The sequence below is a fragment of the Artibeus jamaicensis genome, unplaced genomic scaffold (assembly GCF_021234435.1).
Source record: "Artibeus jamaicensis isolate MK-2021 breed Jamaican fruit bat unplaced genomic scaffold, CSHL_Jam_final contig_548, whole genome shotgun sequence".
Lineage (NCBI taxonomy): Eukaryota > Metazoa > Chordata > Mammalia > Chiroptera > Phyllostomidae > Artibeus > Artibeus jamaicensis.
The window spans coordinates 13,999,664-14,017,595 of record NW_026521883.1 but is presented as its reverse complement, the minus strand read 5'-3'; the positions used below and the strand labels follow the sequence as shown (position 1 = coordinate 14,017,595).

At 38.2% G+C, this 17,932-nt stretch overlaps 1 protein-coding gene across 8 annotated transcripts in view; it reads left to right on the top strand.

Moving 5' to 3' along the window:
- Window positions 1-17,932, top strand: part of RNF111 (ring finger protein 111) — an 87,975-nt gene that overhangs the window by 18,633 nt on the left and 51,410 nt on the right. Inside the window, exons 1-2 of one of the 8 annotated variants that reach the window (XM_053670063.1) lie at window positions 14,302-14,571; window positions 15,076-15,110. The exons of 6 other annotated variants lie outside the window; for them this stretch is intronic. The gene's annotated coding sequence lies outside the window, so the exon portion shown is untranslated. Of the gene's footprint in view, window positions 1-14,301; window positions 14,572-15,075; window positions 15,111-17,932 lie in introns of those variants that run through there. One more of the 8 variants, XM_053670062.1, reaches the window with a different exon arrangement.

Sequence of the window (17,932 nt, the reverse complement as noted above, 5' to 3'; positions counted from 1 at the left end):
TTCTTCATTCTTTTCTGTTTGGTTGTTTCTTTCTTCCTTCTGGTCCACTCCATTGATTTGAGTCCCAGTTTCATTTCCATCACTATTGTTTTCCTGTGCATTTCCCTTCCTTTCAATTAGTTTAGCCTTCATTTGTTCCTCTAATTTGTGACTAAAATCAACCAGTTCTTTGAGCATCCTGATCACCAGTGTTTTGAACTGTGCAGCTGAAAGTTTTGCTATTTCTTCGTCGCTTAGATTTATGGGCTCTGGGGCTTTGAGATCTTCTTGAGCCATTTTTGGTCTGTTCACGCCCATTAATTATGAGCAGCGGAGCCTTAGGTGTTTACCAGGGCGGGGTTGCCCAGGTCGCTGGGTTGTGACGCTGTATGTGGGGGCGGGGTCAAAGAGGGGCAATAGTGGTCCCCTCTGCTGCCTCCTGCTGCAGGGTCCTGCGTGGTCTGTCTCACTGCTTGCTCCTTCGCTGGTTTATCTGCGCACAAATGTGTGACCGTGGTCAGCCTGCCGCCTTGTACCCTCACTGGGTCTGCTCGTTGCTACCCCACACCTGGGATCCACCCTCAGCTGCCTGCGGGCCTGGATCGGAGGATCTTTCCTGCCCAACCCTGCTCCACTGCTGGCTCCGCCCCTCTTACTGGTCTGGCTGAATGGTTCATTGTTGTCGGACTTCTGTATAGTTCAATTTTCTGTGTTTTGGCTGCGTTTTTTGTTCCTAAAACTTTGTTTTTTAAACTTGGTTGTGCGAGAAGGCACAGTGTTTCCACCTACGCCTCCATCTTGGCGTAAGTCTCCTAATTACTATACTTTTAAAAATCATTTTCTTATTTTTAAATTATAGCTGACATACATTTCTATATTACTTTCAGGTGTATACCCCAGTGATTATATATTACATAACTTGCTAAATGATCATCATGATAAATCCTGTACCCATCTGACTCTGTACATAGTAATTTGACTCTAATTGACTATATTCCCTGTGCTGTACTTTACATCCCCATGACTATTCCGTATCAACCAATTTGTACTTCTGAATCCCTTCACCTTTTTCACTTATGTCCCCAACTCCTCTCCTACCTGGTAATCGTTAAAATGTTCCCTGTATCTATGATTCTGTTTCTATTCTGCTTGTTCATTTGTTTTTTGTGTTGTTGGGGGTTTCTTTGAGTCAGTTGTTGATAAGATATGTATTCGTTGCCATTTAATTGTTTATATTTTGGATCTTTGTTTCTTCTTAAAGAAGTCTCTTATGTAATACCGTTTTGGTGGTGAAGAACTCTTTTAGCCTTTTCTTGTCTGGGAAGCTCTTTGTCCTTTGATTCTAAATGATAGCTTTGCTGGATAGAGTAATCTTACTTGCAGGTCCTTGCTTTTCATCACTTTGAATATTTCTTCCCAGTACCTTTTGGCCTGTAAAGTTTCTGTTGAGAAATCAGCTGACAGTCTTACAGGAGCTCTCTTGTAGGTAACTGCTTTTCTCTTATGGCTTCTAAGATTCTCTGTCTTTAACCTTTGCACTTTATTCATTTTTATTTTTTAAAATTTTCTACATACTGATTTTTTTTTTTTTTAGAGAGAGAAAGAGAAGCATTGATTTGCTGTGCCACTTATCTGTGCATTCACTGGCTGATTCCTGTATATGCCTGCTGACTTGGGGTCAGACCCACTGCCGTGGCATATCAGGATGACGCTCCAATGAACTGAGCTATCAGACCAAAGCCAACGTTTTCCATTTCAGTTATGATGTGTCTTGGTGTGGGTCTCATTGGGTTCCTCTTGTTTGGGACTCTCTGCGCTTCGTGGATTTGTCTGTCTATTTCCTTCACCAGGTTAGGGAAGTTTCCTGTCATTATTTTTTCAAATAGGCTTCCCATTCCTTGCTTTCTCTCTTCTTCTATATACACTCCCATGATGCGAATGTTGGAATGCTTGAAGTTGTCCCAGAGGCTCCTTACACTGTCCTCATTATTTTTGAAGTCTTTTTTCTTTTTGTTGTTATGATTGGGTGGGTTTGGGGGGGGGTTGTTGTTGTTTGCTTTCTTATATTCAAAATTGCTGATTTGATTCTTGGCTTCATTTACTCTACTGTTGATTTCCTGTAAATTATTTTTCATTTCAGTTAGTGTATTCCTTCATTTCTGACTGGTCCTTTTTTATACTGAATTTCTCACTAAGTTCATTGAGCATCATTTTAACCAGTGTTTTGAACTCTGCGTCTAGTAGATTGCTTGTCTCTATTTAGTTTCCTTCTTTTTCTGGAGTTTTGTTCTGTTCTTTCATTTGGGACCTGTTTGTCTCCTTAGTTTGGCTGCTTCCCTGTGTTTGTTTCTGTGTATTAGGTAGAGCTGCTACATCTTCCAGGCTTGGTAGAGTCGCCTAATGTAGTAGGTGTTCTGTTGGGTCCAGTAGCACAGTTTCCCTGATCTCCCTAGCTGGGCACTTGAGATGCCCCTACTGCTACCACCTGTCCCCCAGGGGCTGAGTACACTCTCCTGTTGTAGCTGAACATTGATTGCTGTTGGCACTCAGTAGGAGGGATTTAGCCCCAGACCAATTAGCTGCAAGGACTGGCTGAGACCTTGGACCCCCAGCCACAGACCACAGTAGAATATCAGCTGTGCAGGGGCGCACTTCACAGAGCAGGACTTAACTTCAGTGGAGTCAGGTGCCCACTGAATATGCCTCTTCAGTGTGTTGCCTGTGATGGTGGTTGGGTGGTAGTGCTTTGATGTGGTCTGAAGCAGTCCACTAGATGTGCTGGTTCCAGGGCCTCCAGGGAGGTGCAGACCGAGGTCAGCCATAGCCTGTGCTCTGCCTGGGGCCACCCAGTGTGAGTTACGAAATGATTTGCAGATGGCTGCTACTTGTGCTGGGCTTGAAGCGGGCTGGATGAGGCCCAGCTGTGAACCAAAGCCTTTGCTGCTGGGCACACTTAGTGACAGGTACACGGCTTGCTAAGGCCAGATGCTGCTTGTTTGAGAGATTTTAGGAAAATCTGAAGCATGAGCCACTGTAAACAACTTAGGTGAGTCTGAAAGTTGGGTGGAGCAGGCCCTGAGGACATCAACAGAGTCAGGCCAACAGCCATAGCCAGGTAGATGGAGTCTTAGATATGTGGTCTGCACTGGTGGCTCTGTGGGATGAGGGCTCATCATAGAAAGAATGGCCTCTGCCTGCATTTCTGTCTGGGAGAAAGCTGCCCCTCACCTCTCACACTGATGCCAGACAGTTTAGTTCCATGCGGTATGCCTTTCAAGCTGCTGCCGCTGCACTGGAGCTCAGACGGAGTGAGTCTGTGGGCAGGCTCTTTAGGAGGAGCTGTCTGGGATTCCATCTCACTCATCCTCAATAACTGCTGGTTTTTACAGCCAGAAGTTATGGGGACTTCTCTTTCTGACACTGGAACCCTGGGCTGGGGAGCCCAGTGTGGGTCTGGGATCCTCTTTTTCTCAGGGGGATCTCTGCAGTTGAGACATCCCTCCCAATTTTTATCTGCCACGCATGTGGGTGTGCAACTGGCTTTTCTGGGTTTCCACCCCTCCTACCATTCTCAATTTGGCTGCTTCTTTAATTCCCTAGTTGTATGACCTCCATTCAGCCAGATTCCAGATGGTTCTGAATGACGGTTCTGAAGTTTAGTTGTAATTTTGATGTCTAGTTACTATACTTTTAATGATGAAAGATTTTGTGAAATAGTTTGATGATAAATTATTACTTTTCAAGCATTAAATTTTTTCATAAAGTTAACATTGTGCCTAGATCTGTAGACTAGTATCAATAATGAAAAAGCTAGTCAACTCTCAAATTTGGCAATTCCAGTCAAATTTGACAACAATCAGATGTCATCTTTCAGTTTCTGCCCTGTCTATTAAGTTGTCCAGGATTCGTGGTCATTTCTAGTGGCTAAGGAGGAGTTTTATGCTAGTCAAGATTTTCATAAAAATCATAGGCATATGAGATCTGTCCAATAGATATCCAACCATGCAGTATGAAAAATAGAGACAAAGAAGATACAAGAAATATTGAACATGGGACAGTGACACCTCAGTCCCCTTCAGAGTAGGGGACCACACACAGTTCTCCCAATTGCTGTCAGCTACCCTGTCGTATTGACCTGAATTTCACTGATGGTCTGAAATTTCTTTCCTTTCAGAAGTGTGATGATTATAGGTTTAGGAAAAGCCAAAAGTCACAGGGTGCCAAATCTGGGATGTAAGAGGGCTCAGTCACCTGGGTGGTTCGATGTTTCCCCCCAAAACTGCAAGAGATATGATGCCTAAGTGGGCACTTCATTGTGATGAAGCCGCCAATCATCCATTACCCATAGCAGCTGCCTTCTAAATTATCCAAATAGTTTCCATGGAGAAAATGTTCAAGCTTAATGCAAAATGTGATGCAGATTCAATGCTCTACTTGCTCAGTCTTTTTTTTTTTCAATGTACGGTTGTCTTTCGTGCATCCCCTACTGGGAACTGGCCTGAAGGGAACCGGTTTGCAACCCAGGAATATGCCCTGACTGGGAATCGAACCTCGATCCTCTGGTTCGCAGGCCTGTGCTCAATCCACTGAGCTACACCAGCCAGGGCTCACTTAGTGTTTTTAATTAAATGTTGATTATGTGAAAGTTCCAGTGAACAAAATGATGAGAAACTAAATGTATACAGTGTGAATTTGAGTTAATTTTTAGGTTTATGTATTCAGACTATTAAAACAATAGCAGTGTTTTTAAAGGCCTAACTTGTCCATGGTGATGGTATTTATGTTTTATATTAAAAAAAATTAAGGCTTCTAATTTATATTAGATCCAATTTGGAGTCTTTGCTCATCCAGAAATGAAGCATCTCTTAACATATGAAGACTGTCTTTTATATCCTATTGTATAGTTTTTAAATTTTTTGTGCATAGGTCTTTTTTCATTGATTCTTTCACATTTTCTTTATAGAATGTATTTTATATGATATAAGCAGTATCTTCATATCTCATTTCATGTTACAGTTAATAAATTTCAGAGACCAGGTTTCCATAGCAGATACATCAGACATTTGTGCAGTATTCCTTATGATTTGTAGAACTCCCTTCCTAACTGGTTGAAACCAACTCCAGATACTCTTCAGGTTTGGTAGGATAAATACACCCTTCGTTTTGCTACTGGCCCTGATAATAACAGTCATGGCTAGAGCAACACACTCTGTAATATATTGAACTCCACCTCGTTTGTACTGATAGGAGACCTAAATAGATGTTAGATATGTTTTTCTTTGATGAGTAATACTTAGGGACTTTAGAATACTTTAAACAGGACAAACAAGAAATAATAAGCTCGTTGAGCAATAAAAAAAACCTGTTATTTGAGATATTTAACTTTTCTAAAGGTGGATGCATCTAATTAGAAATAAGGGAGTTAAAACATCCAACTTCTCAAACTTTAATCCCCCATAGTAAAAGTTTATCTAAAAGTTTTACTCTGTAAATCTGTACAGTCTATAAAATTACTTGCTTTCACAGGTTTTGTGCCAAACAAACTTTGTACTTTCAGGTTGAGTAAGAGCATTGGATTTTATGAACTTCTTTAAGGATTTCATTTGTTTCTAGGTATAAGGGAATGTCATAAACACTGTATCTCATATGTAACTGCTCCTCTAGAAAAGACAATAATAGCCATTTTGCCAGGTACTCTGCTAGGTACTCTCATTTAACCCTTAAAGCAATTTTACCAGGTAGATTCTATTATTATTCCAATTTTGTAGATGAGAATCAGTGTTAAAGAGTTTAAGTAATCTACACAAGGTTATAAAGCTAGTCAGGGGCAGAGTCAAGACTTGAACCCAGCCCTAGCTGGTGTAGCTCGGTGGATTGAGCGCCGGCCTGCAAGTCAGAGGATTGCGGTTCAGTTCCCAGTCAGGGCACATGCCTGGGTTGCAGGCCAGTTCCCAGCAGGGGTGACGCATGAAAGGCAACCATACATTGATATTTCTCTCCCTCTCTCTTTCCCTTCCCATCTAAAAATAAACAAACAAATAAATCTTTAAAAAAAAGAGTTGAACCCAGATATTTTTAGTTACAACAAATGGCGCTTGACTATTTTTATTCCTCTTCTTGAGTGATCCCACGTAAAAGTGGAAAAATCACCTTCCCTGTTCATCACTCAGTATCTTTGAATGTTTCACTGTCCATAATGTTTGTTTACCCATAGTTCTTAGATTTACTATAGCCTTTTTGGTTCATTTTTTTCTAGCTTCCTAGTATATTTTGAAAATATGTCTTATAAGATTTTTAGTCTTGAAATCTGCCTCTAGGTTTGGTCAGTCAGCTAGTTTCCAACCCTAAGTCATTTGAGGTCAAGTTTGTAGTTAGGGCGGACAAAGACTCTTCATTCACAGGGTAATAAGCCGTATCTGAGGATAGTTAACCCATGTGAAAGTCTGTAAATGTAAACTTGGCCCTGTGTATGCTTTTCAGTTCCCCTTTACCTTCTCAGAGGACATTATGATCGTGGGCAGACCTCTCATAATGCAGCTTTTAGAGTCTGACAGTGTTAAATATCTTTGAACTTTTATTCCCTTTAATGCTATGGGCAATAATATCCAGAGGAATGGAGGATGTCCCTGAATCCCTGATGTAGATATCCCATGTCTCTCAGTTCATTGTCTCTTTGGATATCTGTTTAGGTTAAGGAGTCCAGTGGACTAGAGAAGATTTAGATCTCTTAATTTCTTTACTCTCTATATAACTCATTCTTCATTCAGTGACTTTTAAAAGCAACCATACAACTGACCACATGACTCTAGCAAAAATAAGACCCTGTTATGTCAGTGTGAAGCCATCCAGTGAGACTCCCTGTCCTTCCTCCTCTCTGTCAAGATTCTGAACTGCTTAACACAGAAATAACAGTGTTCTGGGGGACTGGAGGTGAAGAGAATTAGAATACTAGTTTCCCATTCTATGATTGAAAAAATTTGCTAGTATTTTTGGATCACATTAAATTTCCCATTAATTTTTGCATAAGTGATGTAATAATGGTTGTGTTTAAGTCCCTGTGCATCTTGTTAAATTTGATATGCAGTATTAAATCTCTTTACCCCTTTTTTGAGTGGCATATTTTTTGTTATTCTGTAAAATTTCTTAACTAGGTACTATTTGTTTAAAGGAAAATCATTGATTTTGTAGTATGACTATGGTAAACATTTCTATAATTGGCCTGTCTTATTGTTTCTAGTGGTTTTTCTGTTGCTGTCATCTGTTGATACCATCTGCAAATAATGACAAAAAATACCTTTTAAAAAAATATTTATATGTATAGTCTTGTTTGAATAACTTGTCTAGTCTTTCTAGGACAGCGTTGTATGGTGATGAAATTATTTTGTGTTGACTTGAATGAGAATGCCTTTAGTGTTTCACCATTAACCATCATTTTTTGTGGGGGGGTGGTGATGGTGGTGACTTTTTCTGAATTATGCAGGCCAAACAAAATGTGTATGAGCAGAATCCAGCTAATTTTTTTGGTTTGAAGATTTATTTTTTAACCTTGAACCTTGATGTCTTCAGAGACATAAAAAGTGGTCTCTGTAGATTTTCAGGAATATGCAATACTCTTCTATTTATTTATTTATTTTAAATTTTATTTATTTAATTGTACACTTTTCTATTTAATAACTATGAATCAAGAAATAGCTTGTAAATAAGGTTCCTGGCTCTGCAATGCAGTCATGTGCCCTGACTGGGAATCAAACTGGTGACCTTTTGGTTGTGGGATGACACCCCACCCGTTGAGCCACACGAGTCAGGGCCATTCATTCTTTTACTGATGAATGCAATTAAGACATACTCATTCTGTGCTTACTATATGCCAGTCAGCTGTTTCAGTTGCTAGAGATCAGGCAGTGAATAAGGGAGACTGCTTTTTCATAACTTGCATTGTAGTGAGGGGACTTATATGCAATATATAGGCTAATGAGATCATTGTAAGCATTGGCAATTTAAGTACTTACAAAAATCAAGATTTGGTGTTCAGTTATGGGGAAAAGAGGTTGGTTCTTTAAATGGAGTATGTGTTAGTCCTGGTCCTCTAAGAAACGGATTAAATGTACAGAGATGGGGGGTGGTAACATATAAACATAAAACTCACTGTTTTTACCATATTAAATGTACAGTTTGCAATCAAACATACCCACATTGTTGTGCAGCCACCTAGGTCCAGAATTTTTTCATCTTTCCCAGGTGAAACCCATTTAACACTAACTCTCATTTCCCTATTCCCCTACCCCTTGGCAGCTGCCATTCACCTTTCTGTCTCTGAACCTGGCTACTCCAGAAACCTCATATAAGTGAAATCCTATAGTATTTGTCTTTTGTTACTGGCTTATTTCACTTTGTTATCAAGGTTCATTCATTTTGTAGCACGTGTCAGAATTTCCTTCCTTTTTCTTTTCCTTGTAAGACATTTTTTTTAGAGTACCTTTCTTTTTTTGAGAGCAGTTTTGGGTTTATAACAAAATTAAGAGGAAGGTATGGAGATTTCTCATATACCTGCCTCCAACCCCCGCCCAGGCCCCACAGTGTGTAGGTGGCCTGTCATTATCAACTTCAATCAATCACCAACTGGTAAATTTCTTCTACCAAAGATACACAAATTGACCCATCATAATCATACAAAGGTCAGTAGTTTACTGTAGGGTTCACTCTTGGTGTTGTATATTCTATGGGTTTAAACAAATATAATGGCACATATCTATATTATAATATCAAGCAGAATTTTCACTGCCCTTAAAATTTTTTCTGCTGTACTTACGCATCATCTCTCCATGCCCCGCCACAACTGATCTTTTTATTGTCTCCATAGTTTTCCTTTTCCAGGATATCATATAGTTGGAGTCATGCAGTATTATAGCCTTTTCAGATTGGCTTTACTTAATATGCATTTATTTAAAAAAAATAAGGATTAAGAGGTGGTCTTTTTTAAGATTTTATTTATTTATTTTCAGAGAGAGGAGAAAGGAGGGAGGAAGATAAGAGAATCATCAATGTATGGTTGCCTTCTGCACACCCCCTACCAGGTAGAGAGGGACAGACTTAACCTGCAATCCAGGCATGTGCCCTGACTGGGAATTGAACCAGCAACGCTTTGGTTTGCAGGCTGGTACTCAATCCACTGAGCCACACTGCCCAGGGCCACTTAATATGCATTTAAAGTTCCTTCACATCTTTTCATGGCTCGATAGCTCTTTCCTTTTCAGCACTGAATAATATTCCCTTATCTGGATATACCTGTTTATTTATCTACTTGCCTTCTGAAGGATGTCTTGGTTCCTTCCAAGTTTTGCCATTTATGAGTAGAGTTGTTACAGCCATTTGTGTGTAGGTTTTTGTGTGGATTCTTATGTTTTAAGGCTGAATAATATTTCATTGTATGTATACCATATTTTATCTAATCTATCAGTGGACAGTGGGAGTGTTTTCACCTTTTGGCTGTTGTGAATAATACTGCTGTGAACATGTACAAATAATGTTTTTTGAGTCTCTGCTTTCTTTTAGATATATGCCAAGAAATAGAATTGCTGAATTGTATGGTAATTCTGGGTTGATTTTTTGAGAAATTGCTGTCTTTTCCACAGCTGCTGCACCAGTTCGTACCCCATTAGCTGTTCACAAGGGTTTCAGTTTCCCCACATCCTTACCAGTACTTACCTTTTTTAAAATAATTGTCATCATAATGGCTGTGAAATGGCATCTTACTGCCTTTTTTGACTTACCTTCCCCTAGTGATTAGTGAAGTCATTGAGTATCTTTTCATGTGCTTATTGGACATTTATACATCTTTGGAGAAATTACTATTCGAGACCTTTGCCTGTTTTTAAATCAAATTGTTTTTGTTGAATTCTAGGACTTCTTTGTATATTCTAGATACCATTTTCTTATCAGACATATGATTTGCAAATTATTTTTTGTATTCCATAGGTTTTCTTTTCACTCTGTTCATACAGAAATCCCTCATTTTATTGCACTTTGCTTTATTGTACTTCACAGATACTGCTTTTTTTTTTTTTTTTTTTTTTACAAATTGATGGTAAGACCTATCAGCAGAAAGATTATGGCTTGCTGAAAGCTCAGGTGAAGGTTAGCATATTTTCAGCAATAAAATATTTTTTATTTGCTATGTATATTGTTTTTTAGTACATTAGTACCTAATGCTATTGCACACTTAATAGACCACAGTATAGCGTAAGCATAAATTTCATATGCATGCCCTGGGAAACCAAAACATGCATGACTCGTTTTATCGCAGTGCTTTCTTTACTGTGGTGGTCTGGAACCAAACCCGCATTATCGTTGAAGCATATCTGTATTGCACTTGGATGCTCATTGTGCAAGGACTTTATTGGGGGGGGTGCCCATGAGAGAAAATGAGGGGGCTGGATAAAATGTAAAATCAGAAAATTGACTGACCCTCTAGTGAAAGAGGAAAAAAAGACTGGGCGAAAGTCTAAGGAAGTTTCAAACAAGGCCATCAGGGAGTGCTAGACCCAGAGTCAGTCACTGAAGGAGTCCCGTGTTTCCACGGACAGGCCTAACTTAGTGTCCTTGCCACACTTGGTCATCGCTCAGGTACAGCCTGTAAGAACTGTGACTTTGGGTAAATGTAATTCAGAGCACAACAGCTAGGGCTCTTGATCAGTTAACCTCTCCGTAGTTGGAAGTATGCAAGCCACATTCCCATGGCTGCCACAGAACAGTTAGAGAAGACCTCTCCAAAGAGGTGACATTTAAGCCAAGACCTGAATAGTAAGCAGAGGCTAGTTAGCCTTTCAGAAATCTTTGAAATAGCATTCTAGGCATGGGAAAAACAAAGTACAAAAGGCTCTGAGGCAGAGAAATCTTGCCATGTTCAGAGACAAAAAGAAGGCCAGTTTGGCTGCAATCTAGTGAATTTAAAGAGGTGAAGTGGTAAGACAGGGCATGAGATCACAAAGCGTTTGTAAACACTTTGTGAAGAGTTTGGATTTCATTTTTTGAGACATTTGGAAACTACTGGAAAATTTTTAGCAGGATTGTAACTGACTTATACTCTTACATAAACCCAAGTTACTAAATAGAAATGAATTGTTGGTAAAAATTAAGAAAATTCGGAGCCAGTTCCAGTAATACAAGTAAAAGATTATGGTAGTTTGGACTAGGATGGTAGCAGTGGGTATTTTCTATCCAAAGGTTAACAAAATCCTTGTAGTTCTGTCTGTCATTATCTCTGCTTTTGTGCTTTTCATGTTCCAGTCACTAGTCCTTATTGTCTGTTACCGTATTTTTTCATTTTATATAGCAATAACCTCTTAATTGTTTTCTTGTTCTGTGTAGAGTTGGGGCCCACTTCAGTCTGTTTTTATACCACATTACCAGATGATCCAACAATAGTGCAACTCTAATGATATAATTTTCTAGTTTAAGACTTTTTTTCTAGGTGTGCTCATTGTCTTACATTTTAGGATATATTGCCTCTTTTCTGCATCTATCTCTCACCTGTATTGTTACCCCTTACCTGACTCTTCAGGATTCCTTCCCGAAGCCTTGCCCATTCACCATCTCTAGTCTGTCAGTTAAGTGTCCTTGCTGTATCTTCCCTTTGGCGCCTTGTAACATGTGTTTGACTCTTTCCTCAATCTGTGAGCTCTTTGAGGGTTAGTACTATGAGTGTTTTTTGTGATTTTGCTTTTAGAGTGTTACTGTGCTGATCCACAGTCTCATGCCAGTCCCCGATATGCACCATAGACCTGCTGGAACTCTTGGTTCAACAAACGCAATTTTTAGTGTTCTACAATTTTTATCCTGGAACTCATTTACACTGTTCTGTTTTCTTCTGTGCTCTGATAACTCTATCTCTGCTTGTCTCTTTGAGAACTTTTAGGGAATTATCTGTAATTATTTATTTATTTCATCTTGATTTTTTTGGTCAACAAGAATTCACATGCATCTTTTGGTAATAGCTAATAGTCTGTTCTCTGAACTTTATTGTCTATTCAGGGTAGGTTGCCCTGACCATTGGTCTTTTTTTCACATTTTTATTTCCCATTTAGCCTCCTAAATGGAGTTGAGTTTATATCTTGGCAGTTTCACAGTAGTTATTCTGAGTATAACTTCCTCCTTACTCCCAGGTATCAGTCTGCAAGTTACCTACTATTTACTAACAAGTTTATCAAGTTCTTTTTTACTTTATTAGAGTGTATGCTTGTATACCTTCAAGTGCAGAAACCTCACTCTAAGAAATTTAGTTTATTTTAGGTACTTTGCCAATGAGCCCAGAATTATGTGTATTAGGGGGAAGTATCTTTCTTGCTAATGAAATTTTCATTGTTTGGAATATGTAATAAAGCATATCGTCCATTTGTCTGGCTATAAGTAGTGGTGGGTATAAAGCCTTTAGGTGGTAGGAGAGAGTATTCTGTCAGGCACTTGATTTAGTATTCTTAAACTGGTGCATAGTAAAATAAATGCCAGTAAAAGAGAATTAAAAATTAAAAACGTGCCCTAAGTAATATTCCTATGATACAAATATTATTTTTCTACTTAATTATATTTAAAAAAATAAATAGTGGACATATTTCCAGTTCATTTTCTGATCATCTGAAACTTTTATACGAAAGTGTAAAACCATCTTACAGATTTCTTTTTAAAATCTTTTCCTTTAGAATTCTGTAAAGTTAATCCTCAAATTTTTATTTATTAAGTATTTATATTTGTCATTGGTGGTGAAGGTTCAGAAACAATAACTTTTTACACAGTTTAGATATAGAGTTTATTAAAGTTGTATCAAATAATCTCAATGGGTTTTTATCCCTCTTATGCTAACACAAATTCCCTTTATAACATAATTTGCCAAATCCTAACCATAATTTTTTTTGCTTTGAAAGTTAGCATGTTTAGCTATTGTGCTATTTTCGTGCAAGGTTTACTAGTAGTTATTCTACAGTTATCAGGAGTAATAATACTGGTAATGCTGTTGTTATGCAAACCGCAAAAAAAAAAGATCATATTAAACCAACACAAAGAAGAATGAGTAGTAGGATTTCAGTATTGAAACAATGTAAGGAGATAGATATAGGAGGTCTGTCCAGAAAGTATCCAGGCATGTGAAATGGAGACATTTACTGAAAAAGTTACCAGATATAGGAAACATTGTAGATAGGACAATGTTATGTCAGTCCCCTTTAAAGTAGGCCCCTTACAACCTTACAGTTCTCTCAATCACCATCAGCTACCTACTTCATGTTTTCCTGAATCTCATTGAAGGTGTGAAATCTCTTCTCTTTCAAAGGTGATTTTAGTGTTCAGAAAAGCCAGAGGTCGCAGTGTACCAAATCTGGGCTGTAAGGGGGCTGAGTGACCTGGGTGATTTGATGTTTCACTAAAACCTGTGCATGAGCTGTGATGCATGAGTGGGCCATTGTTGTGATGAAGCTGCCAATCACCAGTTGTCCATAGCTGCAAGGCCTTCTGAATTATTGGAATAATTTTCATAGAGGAATGTTCTAGCTTAATGCAAAATGTGATGTGGATTTGTTGATCTACTCATTTTTAAGGTGATGGCCTCACAGTACACATGCTCACTCAATGGCATCTGCCACCCCTACTGACTAGTACAGTGAAGTCATCATTGTTATGTATGTGCATTCCTGTCCACTCTCCTTGGCTGCCAGGTTACATCAATGTCACGCAAACTGTTCTTGTCATATTAACAATGGCTGGACTTTTTCCAACCATTGGACAAGTTTGTTTACTTTGTAAATTAGATCAGCAAATACTTTTTTTTTCCCAGAAATAAGAGACTAGATTATGATTTTAGCAAATAGCAAATAGTTCAGAACATTCTTTATTGATCCTTTCTGTTTTGCTGCCTTTTTAGTTAAAAAATGTAGTGCTGGTATTTATTTTTCTTCTGTGAACTTACTCTTCTTTTTCTTAGTTTAAAATAGAACTTGAATTTGTACTCCCTTGATGGGAACATCTCAGGTAATATGGGATGTTAGTTTTGCATTTAATGACTATGTGACATAACTTGGAGAACAGTTACTGTTGCGTAGACAAACACACACCACACTGTACGCCACCCCTCTCCCTTTCTCCTTCTCTAACCCTCTAACTGAGCAGGGGGAAAAAATCACCAAAAACCAGAGCAGAGTTAACCATAGAGAGTTCATTGTTTTGGCTTTGAGACACAAACTGATAGAACAGAAATTGAATTTAATAAATTATGCTATGAATCACTTCTTTGTAAATTCACTTACAGATTCCTGTTCTCAGAACTTATGTCTCCATTTGGCAAGTTTTCATTGCCTTTCAGGGTCTCCATTACCAAGGCCCAGAGGGTGACTTAGTACTAAGGACGAGGAGCCTAAAACAAATTTTATTTTCATTCAGCATATAAAGATCATCCTTAGAGATCCAGCTCAACACAACTCCTGGGAGACATGGACCTCTGGAAGAGCCCCACGGCTTTCCGAACGACATAACTCTTTTGATGCTGATCAGAAGATGGGTCCACATTTATCTGATGCCCAGAAAACTTGATACTTGCCCTCTTGACTGGTTAGCAACAGTTTTCTTGAGATATAAGTCACATACCATACAGTTCTCCCTTCTTAAAGGTACAATTCAGTGGTTTTTACAATATTCACAGAGTTGAACAACAACCACCACAATCAATTTTAAAACATTTTCGGTTCACCAAAAATAGATCCTATACTTTTTGGCCACCACACCTCATTCCTTTTTATATCCCCTGCCCTGGGCAATCAATAATCTACTTTCTATCTCTATAGAGTTGCCTATTTTGGACATTTCTTATAAAAAGAGTCTTATTTGCCACATACATTCTTTTGTGACTGATTTCTTTTACTTAGCTGGGTGTGTTTGAGGTTCATATATTGTAGCATGACTCAGTACTTCATTTCTTTTTGGTTACTGAGTAATGGATTTGCTTATCATTTGATGCACATTCTTTGTTTATACTTTTTAGCTGTTGTGACTAATGGTGCTATGAATGTTTGTGTGTTAAGTATTTTCATGGATGCATGTTTTCATTTCTCTTAGATACATACCTAGGAGTGGAGGTGCTGGATTTTATAGTAAGTCTGTTTAATCTTTTGAGGAATTGCCAAAGTGCCTACACCATTTTATATTCCTACCACCATGTGTGAGGGTTCCTTTCTAACACTTGGTATTATCTGAATTTTGTGTTATAGCCATCCTAGTGTGCACCCTTGAATCTTTCCTTTTAATTTTTAACATTTAGTTATTGATTTTAGAGAGTGGAAAGAGGGGTAGAGAGAGAAACATCAATTTTATTATTCCACTTATTTACACATTCATTGGTTGATTCTTGACTGGGGATCAAACCTGCAACCTTGGTGTATCAGGACGATGCTGTAACTCTCTGAGCTACCTGGCCAGGGCCCCCCACCCCTTGAATCTTTTATATTTTATTAATTATACTATTATAGTTTTCCCCAATTTTTCCCCCTTTGCCTCTCTCTGCCTGCTACCCCCACTTTCTCAACAGTCCTCCCCTTTAGTTCATGTGTCATGCATATAAATTCTTTGGCTTCTCCATTTCCTATACTATTCTTGACATTCCCGTCTGTTTGTTCCTACCAATTGTGCTTCTTAATCCCTGCACCTTTTTCCCCATTTGTCCCCTTCGCCTTGTCGGCTGATAAACCTCCAAATGATCTCTATATCTATGATTCTGTTCTGTTATGGTTGTTTCCTTAGTTTGTTGTTTTTAGATTCAGTTCTTGATAGTTGTGAATTTGTTGCCATTTTAATGTTCATAGTTCTGATCTTCTTTTTCTTAAATAAGTCCCTTAAGCATTACATGTAATTATGACTTGGTGATGAAGAACTCCTTTAGCTTTACCTTGTCTGGGAAGCACTTTATCTGCCCTTCCATTCTAACTGATAGCTTTGCTGGATAGAGCAATCTAGATTGTAGGTCCTTGGCTTTTCATCACTTTGAATACTTCTTGCCAGTCTCTTCTAGCTTGCGAAGTTTCTTTTGAGAAATCAGCTGACAGTCTTATGGAAACTTCTTTGTAGATAACTCTCTGCTTTTCTTTTGCTCCTTTTAAGATTCTTTATCTTTAACCTTTAGCATCTTAATTATTGTATTGGTTGTGATTGTCTTTGGGTCCAACTTGTTTGGGACTCTGTTCTTTGTGGACTTGTATGTCTGTTTCCTCTGCCATATTGTGAAGGAAATAGACGAGGAAAGTTTTCTTTCGTTATTTTTCAAATAAGTTTTTAATTTCCTGCTTTTCCTTTTCCTTTTCTCCTCCTTTTATCCCTGTGAGTCATATGTTGGTATGTTTAGAGATTTCCCAGAGGATTCTTTATACTATCCTCACTTTTTTAAAATTCTTTTTTCTTCTTGCTGTTCTGGCTGAATGCTTATTTATGCTTTATGTTCTGAATCATTGATTTGTATTCTGGCTTTATCCCCTCCACTGTTGGTTCCCTGTAGATTTTTCTTTATTTCACTTAGGGTAGCCTTCATTTCTTCCTGGGTCTTTTTCATTTTGTTGCCTTACTCAATGAATTCTTTGAGCATCCTGATCACCACTGTTTTGACCTCTGCATCTAATAGGTTGGTTATCTCCATTGCATTTAGTTCTTTTCCTAGGGTTTTGTTCTGTTCTTTCATTTGGGCCATATTTCTTTGTCTCCTCATTTTGGCAGCCTCCCTGTGTTTGTGTCTGTGTATTAGGTAGAGTTGCTTTGACTCCTTGTGTAAGCAGTGTGGCCCATCTGGATGAATATAGCTTCTTTAAATCCTTGGTTGTTGGACTTCCATAAGCTCTATTTTCTGATGGTTCTGGGTATTAATTTCTTTGGAGGTCTAGTTGCAGTTCTTTCTGTGGTGGTCCAAGGAGGTGAAACGTGTTTACCTGTGCCTCCATGTTGACCAGAAGTCCACTCCACCTTGAATTTTAAATCTCATGTACTTGTGCTTTATCATTACATTTAATTATGGTGATTCCTGTCTGACTGGCTGCCCTCTGTAACACGTGCATTGCTGTGCTCGTATGTTGCTCATTTTTGTGTTTCTTTACTAGTTATCCTGGTGAACTCCAGACAGTGCTGGATGCCTGATCTTTGATACAGCGACTTTTGCCCTTGCAAATGATAATAATAGAAGGTTAAGGTTCTTTTTTCTCTAGAAATAAGCTGTTTCTTTTTTTAAAGATATGGTCTTCTGCTCTGATAATAGTTATATACTAAAATAAAGTGGGAGGTTCTATATTCCTGTAACTGTCTGTGGAGAAGGAAAAAACTGGCTGCTAAATATTTCCCCCACTGCCCTTTTCAGAAAGCAGTTTAAAAGTGCATGTTAAATACAAAAGTAATCTGTGGTGTTAGAAGGTAAGGTATTGGTTACAATTCTTGGTGGGTAAAGTAACCAGAAGAGATTTCTGTGGTGCTGGTTATCTTAATGTTTATTGATCTTGAAGCTCGAGTTAGTTATATAGATATGTTCACTTTGCAAGACTTCATTGAGCTAGAATCTATCTGTAATATACTTCAGTAAAAACTTAAGTTAGAAATATTAATATTGTTTAATATTTTGCACTAGTAAAGCACTTTATTTTTCACATTAACTATCTTTCCAATGAGTATGTTCCATTTTGAGTCAAGATATTTACAACTTTATCACCATTCTTTTTATATACATTGGATTGATGTAGATGTTTTAATTTCAAGTCCCCTTGTTCAGCAGCTCATTATTTCAGAGACTTAATAATTTAGATACACTTAGATTAGCTGTAGGAAGTTTGATTTTTATGTTCTCTGCTGCTTTAAGTGAATAATCTTCAACTCACACAGTCTTGGCTTGAGTCTTATTGTATATATCTAAAACTTTCTCAGATGCAGTTGTGTGCCTACTGTCTAT